The sequence below is a fragment of the Calonectris borealis genome, chromosome 1 (genome assembly GCF_964195595.1).
Source record: "Calonectris borealis chromosome 1, bCalBor7.hap1.2, whole genome shotgun sequence".
In the NCBI taxonomy this organism is placed as follows: domain Eukaryota; kingdom Metazoa; phylum Chordata; class Aves; order Procellariiformes; family Procellariidae; genus Calonectris; species Calonectris borealis.
In genome coordinates this window covers 18181838-18200049 of record NC_134312.1, presented here as the reverse complement: position 1 = coordinate 18200049, position 18212 = coordinate 18181838, and positions in this window count along the sequence as shown.

The window sequence follows — 18212 nt, the reverse complement described above, 5'->3', positions numbered from 1 at the left end:
CATAGTTGGACACAAAAATCCCTGCCTACCAGAGCACTGCAAACACAGTTGGTCAGCTGGCACCCTGGGCAGATTATCAATATATGGGCTGCATATGCCGCATTGCACAGCTTTTAAATCACACAAGGGAATTGCATATAAGAGTTCTTTAGTAATTGCTTGTTGTGATGGAGGCTGGCATGGAGCTGGAGACCTGGAGCAGAAATTAAAAGATTTCTTTATTCACTTATTCTGCCAGGTGGGAATGCTCACTGGGCGGAAGTATGGATCTGTAGCACTGTGTGAGTTGGGAACATGGTTACCCAAAGCAGGGTCTTTTAATGACATCCTTTCATACACTTTACTTTTCCATCCATGGAAATTGTTTACCTTTTTCATCAGCTCCTCCTATTGAATTCCATACATCTACATCCAAGGGCAGATATAAACTTTTAGCTTTTCTCTGGATGGATCTTTGTATAACACCACAGCCAGAAGAAAGAGCAAAGAACCTTATTGTCAAGTGTTCTGTGTTCCTCATCTGCCTGGTGGTTATAAGCTGAAGCAGCCCTAAGGATACAGCAGCTGCATTATTGGCTTACTGGTGAAGGCAGAAGACTGTTTGGGAGTTTGAGTTGATTTTATAACATTCATAGCACCCGGTATCACAAGGAAAAATGTCTAAACAAAGCCTCCGCCCCAAAAAAAAAAAAATTAAATTTATTGCATTGTCTCCATGCAGATAAATCACAGACTCCTATCTCAGATCTGAGGACACTCACTGAAAAGAAAGCTGGAAACAATTTGTGACAGAAATGATGCTGTGCAGAGAGTTTAATCAGTAAAATTTGAAATCAAGAGAACTACATAAAAATGCAGTCTGGAGACCTGATGAAATTACTAATGATCCTCTGTGGGGGATGTGAGAATTCAGAATGGTGATGGCCAAATTATGAATAAGACTGCAGTACCCCAAGAAAACATCTTACAAAACCTGTCAACTTGTGGATGTTAAAAAACATTATTTCAGCAAAAATAGTTCAAAATCTAGCTGAATTAAAGAAGTGTATAAATAGAAAGACAATTAAGGGGTCCTGGTGAGAGCCCCTTTGAGATTAAAAAGCATACAAAATTTTAAAAAGAAAGACTGTTTAAGTTTGGGAGAATACACTGAGAGAATGAAAAGGACAAGATTTGTGGGAGTGACTACAAAGAAGGGATGATAAGCCTCAATTTAATACCTTTGATTGGGTCTCATAATTCTTTATTGACTTCCTTCTTCTCCAAAGGAATTGGACCTAAAACTACATTGCTGACAACTGCATCTCTGTCTTTCAAAAACTGAAATATCACTACACTAAAATGTAAGCAATGGATTGATCCTTAAAAATGAAAATGCTAATTAGTAATAGTAGGACTACATAAAAATGAAGTTTATGTATTAAGTAATTTCCAAACGTTAAGGAAGACACAAAACAGAAGATGCACAGAGTGAAAAAGAGTAACTGCTCAAAGGAAGGAATAACAACATTTTCTAATTAAGACAAATACTTTTTAGATATTTATTATTACCAAACCATTTCTATCAATGATTATTGATTACTTTTGTAAAGAAGAGAGAGTCATGAAGAGCAATATAAGCAAGCAGTGGAAGTGTGTTTTTATAGGGGCAAAATAAAGTAAACAAAAAAATGACCTTGCCTGACCTCCAACAGCTCCCTTGCGACAGCACTTCCCATCATGACAGCCATACATTCCCTGACATCTCAGCCTGCCCTGGTGACTGCATCCTTCTCATGCTTACACACGGGCTTACTCATTTCCTAACTTACTCTTCAATATCTTCCTCTCCTACCATTACTGTACAAACATGTCTTAGTATCACTGACTACAAAAAGTCCGTGACAATACAAGCTCTCTCCAGCAGCCGTCTTATCACCCTTCCTTCTCATTGCTTACTAAATGTGCTGTTGACAACCACAGGCTAGATTTCCTCTTGTTCTCATATGTCTTAGGCACTTTCCAACCTATCTTATCTTCTGGGCTTGATAACTAACTCAGGTCTAGCCAAGGTCTGTCTCTGTCTCTTGTTGAACTTGGATTACTTATTGGGGTGTGGACAGGTCTTGACTCTGTATTTTCACAGTACCTTGTTTAAAGTCAGTATGATACAAATAATACAGCACAAAGTGAATTAAGTTGAAGGCTAAATAAAGTGGTGCAGACAAAGTAAACTGACTCATTTCACTAGTAAAGATAACCAAATGCAACATAAGTAATTTTGTTTTGTGAATAGTTACCCAGCAATAGAGAAGAAACTGGATTGCTTCCTTTGACAAACAATCTGATGTTCCTGAGAGTCCATTGCAGGGAGAGAAACATTAAACGCCAGTCACTCAAAAAAAATTTTCAGGAGTGTGCAGAGCATTCTGACTACTAAACAGTAACCACTCAAGCTTGTTAAAAACACAAAGATTTTGCATCATGTCTCTTCAAACTCAGCATATAGGAGACAATCTTCTTCAAGACTAGAAGTAGATCTTTAGCCAAACTGCCACGTTCTATGATCAATTATAATAACATGTAAAATGAATAATGTATCATGTATTATGAACTTCATTTACACATTAATATATTTTCATCATGTTATGATTGACTTAATGTAATGTACTAGCAGAATATTGTTAGCACAAAGAAAAACACTAATTTTGTGATTGCCCAGTGACATTGGGTTTTAATCAGAGAAACATGATCTTTGCAAGGGATTTACAGATGATGGAGGAAGGTAAGCAGGTGGCAAAAACCATGAAACATTCATTTGGCTACTGAGTTCATTTTCTGGAGGAATAAACCATATCATGATGTTTAATTCCCTTGTCTATTACAGATGATCTTTTAATACATATGAATGTACTAGGCTTCACGTACTTGCCTGCTGTCCAGCTGCAAATTTAAACCTATTATTTTAATTATAAAGAAATTTTGTGGCACAGATAATTTTGGAGACAGTCATAGCATAGTGTTACAACACAGTAATTACATTTCAAAGGGAACCTTTTACTGTCAGTAAGAGTGTTAATCAATAATTAAGATGTGAGGATGAGTAATGCAATAAGCCAAATTAGTTTCATAGCTGGTTGCTAATATTGATGACTCAATTACAGGTGAAAAGAGAAAGCATTTTGAAAATGTTTTTGAATATGCTTTCAGCACTTAATTTTTAACGTATTATGAATATAAAACATCACTTTAGAGAAGAACGTATGAAAGAGTGGTTGTAGCTGGAAGATTTAATTACCATACATCATTTTTGTTTATACTCTAAAGAACTTTTAAATAAACTCGAGGATCAGCATCTGCAAGAACAGCAATAAGGATGAGTTTCACCAAAGGAACTAATAATTTGAAAAATCAGACCCCACCTTTCCACCAAAGTTATGTTTCATGTTCTGACAGTGATACATAAAATTATGAATGCAGAGTTCCAAGTAACAATATTATCACAGCTTGTGATAGTGGAAAGTGCAGAGTAGCAAAGCCTTCTGGTATCACTGTTCTTCATTTACATCTTTCATAGGGCAGACATTGTTGAACCAGCACCCTAGTCACTAAAAAATATGCAGCAGTGTGAGACAACTGCCAAGACTTCAGTGTTATAGATATCAGTCTTCAAAGAGTTTTGCCACAGGCTTGCTCAGAAAAAAGTCAGAACATACTGATAAAAAAAAAAACAAAACAAAACAAAAAATCCCCACAGACATGCCCAGATCTTATTAAAGAATATGTGCACAGTATAGTAAGAGATATATTCTGGTTTATGTTTCTGAAAATGCCTTAATGGAATACACTGGTGAAGCAAAAATACATGAAAACAAAATTGTATTGCATTAAACTTCAGGGAAAAGAGTGCACACTGTTCATCTAAAAGCACAATGCTTGAATAAAGCTTTCTCTGAGATTAAATTTCTTCAAAATTTAAAATGGGAAACTGCAGATGTGAGGTGTCATGGATAGCACGAAAAAATCTAAAATCAATTGCTGTCATGTTCCTGTGGGTTACCTTCTTAGCAAGATCAGACAGCTAATTCAGATGTCAGGGCATTTGCTTGAGCATCTGATGTGACCCATCTACTACCTTGGAATATAGAAACAGATAATTTTATGAATGGAAAAGGATTCACACTGGAAATACAGAAATAATATATGCTTGCTTACTTTCAAAGCACAGGGAATATCAAATCATCTAAAAGGTCGACGTTCACCATTTGAAAACTCATTTCAATATGCCTTGCTCTGAAAATTTCCCCTTTAGCTCAGAACTGTAGTCTCATAACCTCATAACCTCAGTAACATGTTATTGCAATTTGTTTTTGAAGAGACAATCTCTCTTAATAACCTTAGACAGGCAGCCAGTGGGTCGTGGCCTCACCACTCCCAGCCAGGCAGCAAGGCACACTTGTGGGGACATCTTCCCCCACATCCCCAGGGGAAGGGGGTCGCTCTGGCAGGCAAACTTCTCAGAGGGGAAGATGCACTCAGGGCCCTTATACAAACATCCAAGAGTGGGATTTGGTCAGCATTGCTGGGAGAGAAGAAAGGGATGAAGCTGCACGGCTTCAGGTGGAGCAGGGGCCATGGCACAGAGGCCAGCTTCCTCCCGACATACCCATGCATACATTTGCTGCTGCTGTACATCTTCATGACTTGCATGTGACTTTCTAAGAAGTTTTGGTTAGTTTTTTTCCCAGTCCTTGCAAGGCCTTTTGGATTCTTTAGAATTAGAGGATTGATATATAGAAATTTCTGTGGGGGTAGAAGATTAATATAAAAAGCTCTATTAAGGATATATGTAACCCTGTTCATAGATTAGTAGGCTTAATAAAGTTGTTGTTCACCACTAATGACTTCTTAATACCATGCAGTTTCCGGGGAATAAGAGAAAATCTGCTCTTCTGTGGAACAGAAGCAGCAGTAGAATTTGAGATACTACAAATATATGCAGTAGTTTTAAGTAGATGGAATAATGCTGAATCATGGATATAGTTGCCATGAGTATTGAATACTTGATAGTGGTTAGTGCCTTCAGTCAAACAAGCCAAATAATGGAAAAGATTAACAATTTACACAGCTGAACACACTGTATCTAAGACTTCTACCAGACAGTACCATGCACTGATGTGAGGACACATTCCAGATGTATTACGTGCTTCAGCTGTAAGAAAAATAAGAAAATGACAGAGAAGAAATGACAAGATGCTTTAAAAATGTCAAGACCTATGCAATGCATATCACATGGCAAATGAGTGCTTACAGCAACAATAAATGACACCTTGGTGAGCGACTGGACCCTTACTCTTCAAATTTGGACAACAGCATACAGTCCCATAAATGTGAAAATCTAGAAATGCTGGCATCTTATGCAAGATAGCTTTTTTATCTTACAGCTGATTGATACCTAAGTCGGACTGCTGTGAGAAAATTACTTTGACTTTCCATTGCACAACTGAATTTAGGCCTTTCCATTACTGTAAAGCTGAAAAATCATCACTAGATATTGAATTTGAGTATAGCATAAGTAAGGAATAAATCTAAATTTGATGATGTGAGTTGTATAAAGTAGTACTGGTTACTTCTACATCTCAATAAAAGAGCAGGCTCTGGAAAATCTGAGGCTTACTTTCCATCTATATGGTTGATCTCGGATGCTCAACAGATACTCTGTGCATCATCTCTGGTGGTCCGTTTAGTTACTTTCTGACTCATTTTGTGTGTTTGGGACCCCGGACTTCGGAAAGGATGTTCTGACATGCCAGAGGAGATAATTTCAAGAGTACAGTATGGAAATTAAATAAAAGCTGTTCCTGGTTACCACTAATAGAAATAGTCTATAATAATAAAAAACAACTGAGGCTGCACAGTCACCCTAATCTCTCCCTGGAGCCAATAGAAAAACACATGCATCTCTAGAAGGGATGAGTGAACCCATGTAAGATCTAACTATAATTCACCTTGGAGGGAAATAACTTCATAAATTCCAGTAGAGTTAACATCATCTTGTGCAGGTTCCAGTTTCTTCAGTGGAAAAAATGGAGGAGAAAACACATTCAGAATTTGTGGAAATCTAAATTCAATGCTACTTATCAGAACTCCAGGCACATTTCTGGGCAAATAATCAATTGGGAGCTGTATAAACAGTAAACTAGCCTGCTCATAATTTTTCTTCATTTACATGAATTATTGTGACATTTATTTACCAGTCCCTCTATTTGGTATTGGAAAATTATTAGCAAACAAAAAATGTTAAATGTATTTTCTACTTTGGATATGAGAATTTCACTCTGCTTTTGAAATGGTTTTTCACTCCACATAGTCGTTTATTTAGCTCCCATTGTAAGACTGTAAGGAACCATAATTTATGGCTTTCAGAAAGTTCACATGCAAAAAGTGCATTTTGTTCTGCTTGGAAAGTAATTGTCAAATTTGGTCCTGGATGACATTTTCACATATTTGCTCCAGGTTAAATGTACCATTGCCACATTGAAATCTGAACACATTTCACAGCAAAATACTCTTTCTGTCTATGAAAATCAGCCTGTGTTTGAAGAAGACACTAAGCCACCTGGAAAACTTTAAAAAAATATTTTATCTGGTATAGGTACACTGATTTTTTGTGAGTGCAGTGCAGATTTCTGCGAGTTTACAATGCCGGTTGTAATGCTGCTTTCTACATAATTGCTATTTTCACGATAGTCATGAATTTAACACTCCCAAGATGAACTTCGATGTCAGTCTGTTCTGACAGTCTATTGTCTTATGCTGAAACATTTGCATCTTCTTTTTGAGCATAAAATCAAAAGAAGGAAGCTGGCCTTTCACAAGGAAAAAAGAATATTAATGGAAGATAAAAGCAGCTCTATAAGCTGTTCCTCAATTACTATTTCCCTTGCTAGGGTGAGGTTCCTATACTTGCACAAAGATGAAATACAGGATTTGATGCAAGGGTCATTCAAGTATTAAACAGGATTATGTTTTGTGTGATAAACAATAGACCTGTTCACTTTTTTGTTAGAAATAGTGTAAAGCCAATGTCTTTTATAACTATATGAATGTAAAATTTTGAGAACTGAATTTATTGCTTCATAATCCCTGCAATTTCAAAGAATAAACAAGCTAAAGCAAAATTGTCAGGGGACATTCATACTCTTACGTGAATGGACATTATCCGTAAAATCATAAGTAGTATACAATTAGTTCCTGTACAACATGGAAAAGAAAACTTTACCTATTCTGTCTTCCTAACCATGAAATACATCTGACTTTTAAACAGTCCTCCCGAAGAAGTTGTTAAAATTTCATGCATTCATTTAAAACAAAACTAATTCATTGAGGACACAGTCAAGAGATAAGCTGAATCATCTACTACATCTATTCCATGTCAAATACCCAAAGAAAGAGCCAAAACAGGCAGAGGCTTGATACGGGTAATACAAGATGTAATGCAGACAAATACTCAGTGTTAGATCCAGTGAAAGATACTGAGCTTGACAAGAATTTTAGGAATCTGGGCCCACAAATGAACACTCAACATCCTGCCAAGTGCTTAGGAGTGTTGTACAGTGGGAGAGAATAGGGAGAGAAAATTGATCCACCGAGGAAGGTGATTTTTATCACTAGCACCTGCAGTTGTTTTGTTAAAGAGCTGAGACAGCTCACTGTTTTCCTTTTTAAACAGGGAACAAAAAAGAAGGCAGTGCTATGGTCCACCTCTAATATAATTGCTTAAATAAGCAGGGCACCAACCCAAGAGCTCGGGAAGAAAAGCTCATTTTTTTCTGACCATTGTGCTTGCTACTGGAGAAGGAGATCTGTCAGGCACATGCAGAGGGAAAAACATAAGTATTGTGAGTAGGACGTATCAAACCTTTAAAGTACCATTCACAATAAGGGTTTCAGTTCTGAAGATCCCCAAAGCTCTGAAGTATACCCTGTTTCTTTCCCCCACGCATCCTGGCAATGTAAAAGTGACAAATAGCAGTAGTTCCAGCCTGTGCAGCTCTCTCTTCCATTTCTGACATGATTACAAAACCTTGTTCACGGTTATCTGTGTTAGCCATAATGATCAAAATTGTGCCGTGGGAGAGTGGAAAGTTGGAAGTGGAAAGATGGAGATGGGAAATTCCCTGGGAAACTTGTAGGTGAACCTCTTAGAGACCATTTTGTGGTAAGATTTTAAAGGATTTAATATTTCATAGTTTACCATGTTTAAGCCTGTAGATTGTAAGCCGGGCTAAAAGGCTGCAGCTGGGCAGCAGAGGAGAAGGCTGACTCTGATTCATCTGCCTATTGCAGTCTGGGTCAGGTTAAACCACTTCAGAAAAAGCAATGGGAGAGGGGATTGTGCTTTCCCAACAAACTTCTATGTATGCTCAGCCTGGAGACCTGTCTGCAGTGGAGGATGAGGCATGCAGGGATGTAGCAGAGTGCCTACAGTTCATGTCGGGAGTAGGAGACTCCTGTGAGTAGCAGAGAGCCCAGCTCTGCAGGGAGCACATCCTCAGCCCAGCACAGCTGGAAAGGGTCTCTCCCAGAGAGCCACAAATGTGTTTGGAAGCACTTAAATTGCTGAATTGTCAATAGTAGGAAACAAATCTTCTTGTAAGAACACTGGGGCCAGGCAGAGTGCTCTTTTCCAGCATTCATTTTATCTCATTCAAAATATCTGTTTTTTTCATCATTTAAAGTATTTTTCTTTCCTAGTTCATACATTTCTGTTTAAATAAAAACTAGTTTAGAAGACTGGAAGTCATTAGTATCTTCTAGGGCTCAGATAGTAAGATTCATCTACCCTAACGAAATCGTGTTCAGTCAAACTAGGCTCCTTTTGTACTCACTGGAAAGCAGTAAGCACTTCCTAAAGGTCATCTCCTCATAAGTCTCAAGGATAAGTAAAATGAATTGCCCTACAAAAGAGTCTAGAGTGACCAGTTCACGCTTGACAGCTAAATCCTAGTGTCTAAAATTGGGTGCTATGACTCCTTCCCTTCTCATACTTCTAGTCCTTAGTAATATTTTATATATGTATAAATGTAATACTTACATTTTTTGAAGTCTGTACGTGGTTATGTCCCACAAGTTATCTCAGCAAAAATTATCAGACTAGTGATATCTTTTAAAAGAGAACCAAGCCTCTTGCCTCTTCAGTTGCACTCATTTTTTTGAGGATTATTTTTTCATTTGTAATACAAACTGCCATATTTTAATGGTCATCATTAATAACACTGGATTTTTGTGAAAATTGAATGTTCTAAAGTAGAAACCAAACAAGTTCATACAGCAAGGCTATAATTACATGACTCTAGTGCAGTAGACATTAGATTCAAATTTAATTAAAGTTAATATTTTCTAATGTTACAAGTAAGAATTTGCAGTACTATCTAATGCCAATGATAATGTTTATTCAGCCTAAAATCAGGAAGTAAACCAAAACTGGTATCAAACAATCTGATTAACTCCTTGAAAGAACAACAAGCTTTAAAAAACTCCATCATAATTATGAGAGTCTTAACGGAACTTCTCTGATCCCTCAACCATGCAAAGATGCAATAATGTTTGTAAGTAAAGTAAAGTTAATTTTTTTGCGTTATTAAATTTACATGTTATGGAATAGAGTACACATACAAGGTGACTGCATTTACTATGTGCATATAATCCCAACAAAATCTAACATTCATAAAAATCTATGAGCTGCAGCTATTTATTTCTTAAATGATTTCTCCTACCAAAGGCATGCATGAGGCATTTTCCCATAGCTATCAGTAAAATAGCTGTCGGTAAAAAGTCACTGTTGCTCTGGAATCAGGCACATGAATTCAACCACAGAGATAAAGATTGAAAGGGAGTGTCCTGATTTCAGCTGGGTTGGAGTTAATTTCCTTCCTAGTAGCTGGTATAGTGTTGTGTTTTGGATTTAGTATGAGAATAATGTTGATAACACACCGATGTTTTAGTTGTTGCTAAGCAGTGTTTATATAGTCAAGGACTTTTCAGCTTCCCATGTTCTGCCAGGTGCACAAGAAGCTGGGAAGGAGCATAGCCAGGACAGCTGACCCAAACTGGCCAACAGGGTATTCCATACCATATGACGTCATGCTTAGTATATAAGCTGGGAGGAGTTGGCTGGGGGCAGCGATCGCTGCTCGGGGACTGGCTGGGCATCGGTCAGCGGGTGGTGAGCAATTGCATCATGCATCACTTTCTGCTTTGTTGTTGTTGTTGTTGTTTTATTATTAGTAGTAGTAATAATAATTATTATTATTATTGTTGTTGTTGTTGTTGTTGTTGTTGTTATTATTATTATTTTATTTCCATTATTAAACTATTCTTATCTCAACCCATGCATTTTCTCACTTTTACTCTCCCGATTCTCTCCCCCATACCACCAGAGGTGGGGGGAGTGAGCGAGTGGCTGTGTGGTGTTTAGTTGCTGGCTAGGGTTAAGCCACAACAGGGGGCTACAAAGACAAGACAAACAATCCACTAGATGAACAATGATAGGATTTTAGATTGACATATGTGAATCATGGAAGTCTAAAAGACTGTGAAGTCAAAAGAAATATCTAGGACTGAATGCAAATGTAACCATGTTTCTTGAGAGTGGAGGAGATCTTCACAAAACACAGAACAGATAATCACTGGTTTAGTAACTAAAGGTATTAGAAAGTGTAAAAAGGGAAGCAAAAAAAACTAGGATACTGACGGCAATCCCACTAAAGCCAGTAGATATTTTACTATTGTCAAGGGATGCACAAGGCCATGGTCATTTTCATTCATTTCTTCTCCAAAGTACCAATAAGCCTATAAATAAATCTGATTTTCACTAAAAGTCCATCTTTATAGCAAGTTTGAATGAAATGGGATAGAATGTGTAACTGAACTTTCGCAAAAATGTGGGAAGAAGCATCAATGTATTTAAATCAAAACATATTCGAGGCCTGTTACTCTGTAAAGCCAGTAACACTTCCTTCCATAACAAAGGGCTATTCCAATAGTTCAGTAAAGTTAAACTCACTAGTCTTATCTATGTCATTAAGGTAAATATATTTTTACTAATTCAGCTTAGTGTCGTGTGCTGGTTTTAGGGAGGAGTTCACTGCAATGTTAAACCCTATGGTCTGGCCCAAAGGGACCAGGGGTGAAGATTATAATGGAAATACCTTTAAATTGTTGTAACGCATGATTTGAGTTGCATGTTATAAGAATTAGCAGGAATTAGCATGTTATAGCAGGAACCACCTGAACCAATGGAGGAGAAGCCTTACAAGGAGCAGTGCAAGTGCAGCAGTGACCCGACCTGAGCTGGCTTTGGTCCCAAGTAACTCCACGCAACAAACCACCTCTCCCGTCCTGAGTGAACACCATAACAGATGGAGCCCAAAGTCACGGACTAAATGAACTAAATGGACATTTTGTGGACATTTATGGATGTTTTACAGACATTTCTCAGGGGTGGTCCATAGGCTAAGGGAATGATATCTGTGTATTATATCAAAGGATGGGAAGGGTGGTGGTGGGTAATGAGAATGTATTGGATAGTGTGAGACCTGAGCATGATGTAAATGGTATGGAACAAGGGGTGGAGAATGTGCTAGGTTTTGGCTGGGATAGAGTTAATTTTCTTCATGGTAGCTAGTATGGTGTTATGTTTTGGATTTGTGCTGGAAATTGTGTTGATAACACAGGGATGTTTTCGTTATTGCTGAGCAGTGCTTACACAGACTCAAGACCTTTTCTGCTCCTCAGACTGCCCCACCAGCGAGTAGGCTGGGGGTGCACAAGAAGCTGGGAAGGGACACAGCTGGGACAGCTGACTCCAACTGACCAAAGGGATATTCCATAGCATATGACGTCATGCTCAGCATATAAAGCTGGGGGGAAGAAGAGGAAAGGGGGGACGTTCAGAGTGATGGTGTTTTGTCTTCCCAAGTAACCGTTAAGGCATGATGGGGCCCTGCTTTCCTGGAGATGGCTGAACACCTGCCTGCCGATGGGAGGTAGTGAATGAATTCCTTGTTTTACTTTGCTTGCGTGCGCAGCTTTTGCTTTTAACCTGTCCTTATCTCAACTCTCGAGTTTTCTCATTTTTGCTCTTCTGATTCTCTCTCCCATCCCACCGCAAGGGGAATGAACGAGTGGCTGTGTGGTGCTTAGTTGCCGGCTGGGATTAAACCACTACATGTCCTCAGATCTCTACTGTAGGTGAGAAAATATTTATTTCAGTCAGGAGAATAGTCATAGCAATGGAAGCAAGTTCCTGTGCCTCACCTCTGCAATTTGAAGCCTTACCAAGTTTCCTTCACCAAATGACCAGTGCAGGGTTAACCTCATGAAGTGTTATGTCTTGGAAAGAACTGTGGATGGAAAGGATGATTGCTTTAGGAACAGTGTGGTCCAGGCTTGGGCTTGGTATTATAAAAGTAGGGCTTAAGAGGATAACTTAATCTAGTGAGTGAATTCTTACCCTAGTTTTCAAAAGCACTTGTAAACAAGCCAGCAATATAGAAATTGCTGCTCGCTTCCTGATGAACTGCAAGAAACATATTTATTTATGTGCATGTGTGCTTTGAACCCCATTTAAAAGGACCTGAGACAAATTAAAAGCTTTTGTATAGAAGCACTTTTTGTACTTTTTTTCATTTATCTAAATAAACAGCTACCCTTCTAGCCTCTGTCTTTTCTGTATTGAAAACATGTCTTCTTGTGAGAAAATAAGAACAGAAGGTTGTCTAGCAGGAAAGAGTAAGAAAGACTTGATAAACTTCAGCACATTTTAAACAGATGCATTTGATTTGTCTGCATTTGTTTTCTTAGCAGGTAAATGTGTCAGCTGGCAAATATCACAGTAGATTACAGAGCACAAGAATGATAGTTACTTGATATTAATGAAGCAGCCTCTGAAGCGGTAAGGACTAGTTCCCCATGAAGTAGCATCAACAAAGCTGGACTATAAGACAAACATGAAAACACTACAAGAAATATTTGATTACATGAATGTTATGAAAAAAGGAAAGATTTTCAGTGCTAGAAAACTGACTTCAGAGGAGAAACAAAAGAATTGACTTAATGACCTGAAATCTCAAAGCATGAATCCTTATATTGCACATTATGCCACTGTTCCCTTAAGAAAATTATCCCTCGGACTAAGGGAAGAAGAAAGTTCATTGCAGAGGTAGGAAATATGACAGTGGCAAATACTGCTGGCACATTTGAGAAAAGAATGGAAACCCCCTACAGACTAACAAGAATAACAACCTTTCATTCAATGAAGCCTCAGAAGGATTTGAAGCTGTCATTTTGCTGGATGAAAGACTAGTGATGTATGCCTCTAAAGTAATGGGAAAAATACAGAAGTAGTCATGGAAGAAAGATTGCTATGAGCATCTTGTAAGTATAAATATATACAAAGTCATCTCAGTTATCCAAATCACTAGCTAGCCAAACTCTCAATTACTAAAAATAAAATATGTTCCCTGAAGCAAGAAGAGCCAACTAAAGAACAGGGAGAAAGAGGACCTCCCTGAATTTAAGAGCGGAATATTATGCAGATGCCTCAGAGGTGGGCTTTGGTATCCTTTATTCCCCTGGGTCATGAAGAATTTTGATTTCATGCTGCAAGAAGCAAGACATTTTGTAAAAATCCATGTCAGTCATTATAAAAAAAAGATACAGGCTGTTCCTGGGAAGCTCTTTGTATCTGATGTTACTTGAACTTGCTGTTGTAATGGCTGGGTTGATCACCAGATCTCCCCAAAGACCACATCTGCTGTTGTCAGGAGTTATCCAAAAAGTTATCTGCAAAAGTCTAGCTGTACACAACAGCTAAGAAAAACTATCTTTTTCTAATGCTTACTGAGATGCAAAGTTTAAATTCATGATGGGTTTTTATGTAATGAAATAACTGATTGTATGAGGTACAATCACTTAACATTGTGTGTTGCAAAAGGCTGAAAATAAGTAAAGGCATTGAGTAACCATACGAATCAAAGTTATTTTATTTTATATAAATACTTCAGTCGTATGGACACAAAGGGGACTGTCCATACGCTCACATATGGAGAAAGATCCTATAGAACCCAAGTATGACATACTCGACAAATACAAGAAAAAAACATGACAGGGGCATTAAAATTATGTAGGTTCCCTAAGCCACCTTGATCCAAGGTTGACTAAGTTTATTTGAGTACAGCAGGGAGGATTTTGCTGACAGGCTGAAGTCCATTTCAAAACTGATAGGCTGCATAATACAGTACATCAAGTAGCACTGTGTGTTAGTGCATTTTAAATGTCAACTTACATGTAGTGGCTGTGCAGAATGAATAAATATCAGAAAGCACTCCATCATTTAAACATCTGTTTCTGAGCAACAATGATCCTTGCCAGAAGGGCAACCTCCTTTTCTGGCCATTGGATGTAATGGAAGCACCAGATTCACGCCTGTCCTTCCCAATTCCCTCTTCCCCGAATACAGCCCAGGGAGTGTGCACATCTACCCACATGTTGTACAAGTTTTGAAACAACGACCAGTTTTACAAAACTCTGACCATTTCAGCTGATTTACTTTCCCATTTCTATAAGCTTTTCTCCTAAAGGTCGTGCTTTCCAGCTAGGCATCCAATATGCTATAGCCTTGTATGTGGTTACTTTTGATGATTCTAAATCAGTAATCAAAACTCAGATTATGTTTTCTGTTTGGGGCTGTAAGAAACCCACATCTGATCTGCTTTAAACCCATTGCTAATCAATATCTCTCAGTAAATTAATTAATTAAATCCTTAAAGTCTGTTGCATGCCTTTTTGAACATTCCCTTCTTTTTTCTTCACAAATCAAAAAGAATTAATGGAAAGGAGTATGTCACAGTTCAGATAAGAAAGGAAACAAAAGGAAAAAGACAGCAGCCGCCTTGAAAGTCATCCATCACAGTTTCTGAGGTGTCATAAGCTCTTTGAGCAGTTTTTTTTCCCTGTGTCAGTTTGCAGGCAGTGGCTCAGAGACCATTAGGGCTGGTAGAAAAGGAGCTAGCTATCTGTCTTGTTTCCAACCAAAGAAAACAGTAAAGATGGAAGAATAAGGTTGACAGAAAGACTAAAGTAGACACCAAGTTAAATAAAAAATTGAAGCATCAGTGACAGATGTTCTTAAATTCGCAAAGTTGTTTAGATCTTTTCAAAAAGAACAAATAATATTGCAGTGGAAACAGCTAAAAACATGTGGATTCCTTTCTAGTATTCCTGTTACAGCTGCCATAGATATTCTGATCTCAAAGTCAAAACCTACTGAAGATACCTGGGACAGAAAGAAAACCTCTCGACTACTTTTTATGTTATGTTCTACATAATGAAGCAGTCCAGACAGCCATTTTGAAATAGTTCTGAAGTTAGAGCGGAAGCACTATTATAACAAACAGTTCCAGATTTACGGGGTGACAGGCAATTCACATGATGGACTTGCACTCCAAGAGAACAAAAAGAGATAGTACTTGCTAAAATTGATCTCTGGTAGACAAAATTTATTCAGCTGCAGTACCTTTATTGGGGTGTATATTTAAAAAACAGTGCATCTTTCTACTTAGTTTAACAGTACAAGTCTAAATAGATCAGAATTAAATTGCAATTAGGTACCCTCTGCAGTGTTCTAAGTTAAAAAGAAATAATCTTAGACTTACAGTAGAATGTCCATAACAAGGAAGCAAAGACAGAGAAAACAGTATTGAGAATTACAGACAGATATATGTGATAAATAAGCTTTCTAAATATAAACCGAGTGCTTTCTGGTGGATGAACAAGGGGAGGAATAATCCTCTCATCTGTTTGTAGCGTTTCAGGCAACAACTCTGACCTTCTTGCCTTGTTCTACGTTTGGAAATGTCAAAGCAACTTCTTAGCAGCATGAGATTTAATTAATTAATTAATCCTTGCTTAACACGAAACTACAGTCAAGCAAGGCCTTCATTAAAGGATTACAGAAGATCTGATACCCTTTGCTAAATTTCCTGGACTCTTTTCTGGGAGAGTTAAAAAGGTTAAAATTCTTGCAAACAAAGATGGGGCAAAGAAAGTCCTTAGAGTACTATATTTGAGTAGTTTGAACTTACTTATCCACACAAAACTGTATTTTTCAAATTTTACTGCTTTTTACTTTCAAAATTTCCTTTAATTTTCTTTTAAAATCGGTTTTTAAATCAGGCTACATTATTAATAACCTTTTGAATTAATGCTGTAAAACAACATATACCACTTTATAAAACTGAAAGAGTTTACTTTGCAGGATGTTTTAGGAATATATCTATCATTTATGACAGGTGTGTTTGCAGTCTCCTCTGTCTTTCTTTTTGAGCTTGAAAGAGCACAAAACCAAAGCAAACATTCCCTGAGCTTCTGCATTTCATCTACTGTCCTGTAAAAATAAGATAATTTACTCATTTCATCTCACTTTGAATTAAAACTGTAACTGAGCTCAAACCATAGTGAACTTCTTTATAAAATTTATTCTGAGTTTAAACTCAAGGGTATTTCAAGGGACATAAAATTGGATTTAACGCTGATCTACTATTTTGTTGCTTTACCTCAGGTCAAGAAGTTATTATTTTTTACTAGGAAAAGTGTGAAATACATAAAGTTGAGTTATTGCTGAATGCAATTTTTAAAAATCAGCATGTTTTGGATTCCTGAAAACAAGAATGTCTAATGATATTGAGAGGTGGGTGTTAAAACACTTACCTAAAATTACCTCAGTGTGAAAGATGGTTTGAAGGCAATGGGCCTGGCTCTCCATGCGCTGCAAAAATGTTGCGTTACTCTTGTTGTGCAAGTCAGAGGTAGTGCTGAGCCACCTAAATGGCCCTGCAGGTTCATTCTGTAAAGAAATACTTGTCTTCTCTACCTCCTCTCACACTCGTGCTCAAAAGATAGCTACGGAAAACATTGCTACAACTGAGGCACTTCCATACTTCAGGGACAAGTAATTAGCAGCATAACAGACTGGGTCTCCTAAGAAGTGGTCCCTTGGTCTAACCCTGTACCTTGATCCTCCTCAAGCATGTCCTGGTAGGTGGGAAGTATGTGGGGGTTGTATCAGACTGAGGTGTTGTCGTGGTTTAACCTGGCAGGCAGCCAAATACCACGCAGCCGCTCACTCACTCCCCCCACCCCCAGCGGGACAGGGAGAGAATCAGAAGGGTAAGATTGAGAAAAACTCGTGGGTTGAGATAAATACAGTTTAATAGACCAGAAAAGGGAAAATAATAATAATGATAATGATAAAATATACAAAATGAGTGATGCACAATGCAATTGCTCACCACCCGCGCTGACCGATAACCAAGTAGCCATCACTACTTCCTGGATCACGCCTACCCTTCATATACTGAGCATGATGTCACATGGTATGGAATACCCCATTGGCCAGCTGGGCTGGCTGTCCTGATTATGTTCCCTCCCATCTCGTGTACCTAGCTCAGTCAGTAGGCACGGGAGCTGTTCTTGGACTAGGAGGGCACTTAGCAACAACTGAAAACATCAGTGTGTTATCAACATTCTCCCCATGCTAAATCCAAAACACAGCACCAGGAAGAAATTTAACCCTATCCCAGCCAAAACCAGGACAGGTGTGCATCAGCAAGAAAGCAGAAGCACATTTATGCACCAAGCTAGTCCCAGACTTATTTTTTGCATACTCCTAAGCTTATGCAGCAAATACCCATAAGTTTCATAGGAAGCTACAACAAAGGAGGGAAGACATTGATGACACACGACAGATTGAAAACAGAAACAATGAAAAAACTTGGGTTTGGTTTTGTGCTGAAGCATAAAATGCATTGCAGTGATAGAAATATTCTTTTTCTCCTAAATTTGTCTCTTTCACTAACTTCTTCATTAATAAACGTAATTATTTCTAGAAACAACTTTCTTTGCCGCCTTCCTATCTGGCTTCCTACTACAGTTTTAAGGAATAATCTAAATGCCATTAAAACCATTCATTTTTATAAGGCTAGATTTAACATGCATGAGAGTTCACACACCTACCTCCCAATGTTATCAAACTATTTCATTTTACCAAATACAGATTATGTATTTTAAAGATATCTTCTAATTAAGTCCTTATTTGGTAATCTCTGATGATTCTTACTGAGTAAATAAGGATAAATGACTTAATACAACCTGCAATTATGGCATTTTAA